The following is a 4,169-nucleotide window of genomic DNA, read 5'->3' on the forward strand; positions in this document are numbered from 1 at the left end:
AGATTAAAGCTGAAAACAAAAAGATTTTAATATAAAAACAAGCAACTATCACCCTGCGTATAGGTTCAGTTTATGGATTCAAGGAACAGTGGAATATTCAAAGATGCATAAACGTCATCAAGTATGGTTAAATCTAAGGTTAATTGATATTTGTAATTTATACACAGCTTCTCACCTAATGATGCTGAGTAAGCCAGACCTCCAAAAAGCTTATTTACCCTGTAAATAGAAACAGGCACACAGAAATAATCTGAAAATTAACTACAAGGGAAATGACAATGCCATAGAATTGAAATGAAATTCTATGAATTTTCTGGTTCCTCCATTTCTCTGACTTTGCAAGGGTCCACATTCAGCACAAAGTATCTACTTTCATCCATGTTTTACTTTGTGATGAAGAAACACATATATAGCTGGCATAACCAATTCATGTGGATGAAGAACAAAATAGTAATAATGCTGTAACAGTATACAAAACTAGTTGCAGTTTATTCACTTGACCAAATCAATCCAATGGCAAAAGCAGGATACACATACTGTTGCTTACTCGTGCTTAAATTTGCAGATATTTTCCAGAATATCCCGCCAGAAATACAAAATGGATATTAGTGCATGCTAACAGATATATGCATCATGAATTCCTTTTTATTGGTATCACCTTAGGCAATGATCCACGAGTTTAACCCAATACACCTTTTGTGTTACCAAACCATTATATCCTGCATCTCCAATCAATAAATTATAGCAGGAATACCATCAACTTCACCAAGGCTGTGAACTTGACGCCAAATATTTATACAACTTTGTAGCCACGCATGATTGCATTGGACTTGAATTAGATTAGCTTCACCAATAATCCCCACAAGAACAATATCCATCCTTGAAATGATGAAATCGGTTTGCATCTCTCACAATAATCTCGCGGCCGACAATCTTGGAGATGACCTTTGTGGCATTGTGGCAGTCACCACACACACGAAGATTTTTTGTGATGTTGATAGAGGTCCAAGGGCTTGTGCTCATAAGCCCAAATGCAATTGCCAATTTCTCACTGTGAGTGCCAAGCATGTGTTCCTTCACCTCCTCGTCGACATCATGCAGTACAAAATCTGTGTCTGGAATATAACCTGCCTCCTCCATCTCCCTGGCCAAGGTCTCTAATGTGGCATAAATGTTCTTAGATTGAGGATGTGATGTGTCCCCCACAAGGAATCTATGGACGTTATTATTCACCTCAATCCAGCTGCATCCTGGTGTTTTTTTCAAACCCTTCTCTTTCATCATTGTTCTTATCTTTGAAACGTCTTCCCACCTACCAGCTGCAGCATAGATATTTGACAGCAGTACATAACGCCCAGTGTTTTGGGGGTCTAGTTCAAAAAGGTATTCAGCCACACGTTCTCCTAGCTCAATATTGGAGTGAATTCTGCAGGCGCCAAGCAGAGCCCCCCACACACTGACACCTGGTTCTAAAGGCATCTTTTCGATAAAGTCATGTGCCTCATCCAGATGGCCAGCGCGGCCAAGAAGATCAACCATGCATGCATAGTGCTCTGACTTGGGTATAATGCCATAATCCTGAATCATGCAATCAAAGTATTGCCATCCCTTATCCACAAACCCTGCATGGCTGCACGCAGATAAAACAGAAACAAAGGTCACGTCATTTGGTTCCACAACTGTCTGTCGCATTTCTGAGAAAAGTGCGATGGCATCCTCACCATATCCATGCATTCCATATCCAGCAATCATTGCACTCCATAAAACCACATTCCTATCAGATATTTTGTTAAATATTTGACGTGCGATCTCTAATCTGCCACATTTTGCATACATGTCTATAAGGGCACTGCCTAAAACAGTATCTAATTCAAATCTATTTCTAAAAATGTAAGTGTGTATGCACTTGCCTGTTCGCAGTGCTGCCAACTGCGCACATGCCGGGAGCACACTTATCATGGTCGACGATGTAGGCGTCACGGCTGCCAATAGCATCTCGTAAAAGAGTGACAAGGCATTAACCACATCTCCACTTTGGGTATACCGAGCAATCATAGCATTCCATGATACAGCATCCCTTTTAGACATTTCGTCAAACAGGTGGCGTGCAATCTCAATACTCCCACATTGCGCATACATCTCCATAAGTGAAGTTCCCACCGTAACGTCTGATAAAAAACCATGTTTAAGTATGCAATCATGGACGCATTTACCCAACTGCAACGATTCTAGATAAGCACATGCTTGCAACACACTTACAATGGTAGCTGCAACAGGTATCACACCTGCCAATTGCATCTGGTGAAAAACAGTCAAGGCCTCATTGGCAAGCCCAACTTGGGCATACCCAGAGATCAGTGCACTCCATGATATCACATCTCTTGCAGGCATTCTATCAAACACTCTGCGTGCAATATCTACACACCCGCATTTTGCATACATATCAATTAAGGAATTCCCCACAAATATATTAAACTCAAACTCCCTTCTGATTATATAGTTGTGGAGTCGCATGCCTTGTTGCCGAGCTGAGGAGTGAGCACATGCCTGAAGAACATTCACCAAGGTAACTCCATCAGGAATCACACCTTGCAATTGCATTTCCCTAAAAAGTGACAAAACCTCATCAATATGTCCATTACGGCCATACCCAGCAATGATGGCATTCCATGAAACCACATCTCTTTGAGACATTTTGTCAAATACTTGGCGTGCCTTCTCCGAATTTCCACACTTGGCATACATGTTTATGAGTGAATTTCCCACCACAGTGTTAAACTCTAATCCTAATCTAACAATATCAACATGAAGCATCTTTCCATCTTCCAGAGCAGATAGGCTTGCACATGCCTTAAGTACGAATGGGAAGGTGTAATTGTTTGGCTGAATACCTGGTCGTTGCATTTTCCGATACAATGCAAGAACCTCCTTCGAGAACCCAGTGTTAGCGTACCCTCTAATCATGGCATTCCATAATGAAATATCTGGTTTCTGCAATTTGTCAAAAACTGAACGTGCAGTTTCCGTGGCCCCGCAAGTAGAATATAAAGTCATGAGATTAGCGAGTAAAAGTACGTTCTGGTCGAGTCCACTTCTGAACATGTGGGCATGAATTTGGTAAAGTTGTTTGAGGTTGGTGTGTACCTGTGAGAGTAAACAAAGAGTTTCGTGCACATAATCCTCCTTGCATAGAGTTTCCACGCCATTGCTTAGTGATCTTCTCTTTGCTTTTAGTGTATTAACAGAACATAAATGGTGAAAGAACGGCATCTGAATCCGAATCAGTTAAAGAAGAAAAGGATGGCAACGGAGATGTTGGTGCCCATTATATACTGGAAAAAGATTGTGATGAAAAACCATGGCCATGAACTCAGTAAACAGCAAGAGGCATTGTAATTTATCTTTTAGGTAAGGCTCATTCTACAGTGAGTATCATGTGTAACACCAGCCTCTACCGTGTGAGTAACATGGGTAATTATCAAGGTTGAAATTTTGTTAATCCCAAAATAAAAATAAAAAATATTAAATAATTATACAAAATATTTAAATAATGTTAACTCATAAAAAAATTGCACTTAAAAAATTGGATGTATTTAAAATGGATCTATGTTGGTTTTATGTAAATTGATGTTAACCAAAAGCACACAAAAGACATTAATAAAAGTAGGAAGATTAGAATCTCACTTATCAAATGAAAATCGTGGACATTTCTACAACGAACATAAATATAGAGAACATTTACAAGCTTTGGACAAGAACAAGCAATTAACTTTCAGAATTCTGGGAATGTCCTCTCGAGAGCCGAAACCCTAGTGAAGCCAAAACCAGTGAAACCCTAATAAAGATGAACTCTAAGGAATGGGGTATTGTAGGGAAGGAACAAAGTTGAGGTGACAACTCCCCCAGCGTCGGCGACCCGATCCCGGTGACCCCGTCCTACCCTCCTCTTCCTCTCGTCCCCTGATGGGCACTACAGAACACTGCCTCCCCGGAGCTCCTTCACCACCCTCCTCCCCTGCCCACGAACATGACACCATGTTCCGCATTAAATTTCCAATTTTGAACATTCCAAATGCAAATTGTGCACACAGGTCTTTCCCTAATCTACCTCTGGCGCATGGGACCATTCCATATTCAACTCAGGAGACTCTCGAATGGGAAGACTTGCG

The 4,169-nt window shown here is 40.8% G+C and overlaps 1 pseudogene; it reads right to left on the bottom strand.

Moving 5' to 3' along the window:
• Positions 1 to 232: 232 nt before the first annotated feature.
• LOC149204715 (pentatricopeptide repeat-containing protein At3g12770 pseudogene) lies at positions 233 to 3,430 on the bottom strand (annotated as a pseudogene).
• Positions 3,431 to 4,169: the final 739 nt, after the last annotated feature.

The sequence above is a fragment of the Pinus tabuliformis genome, chromosome 1_2, assembly GCF_031772625.1.
Source record: "Pinus tabuliformis cultivar Carrire ecotype Pingquan chromosome 1_2, CPIR1, whole genome shotgun sequence".
Lineage (NCBI taxonomy): Eukaryota > Viridiplantae > Streptophyta > Pinopsida > Pinales > Pinaceae > Pinus > Pinus tabuliformis.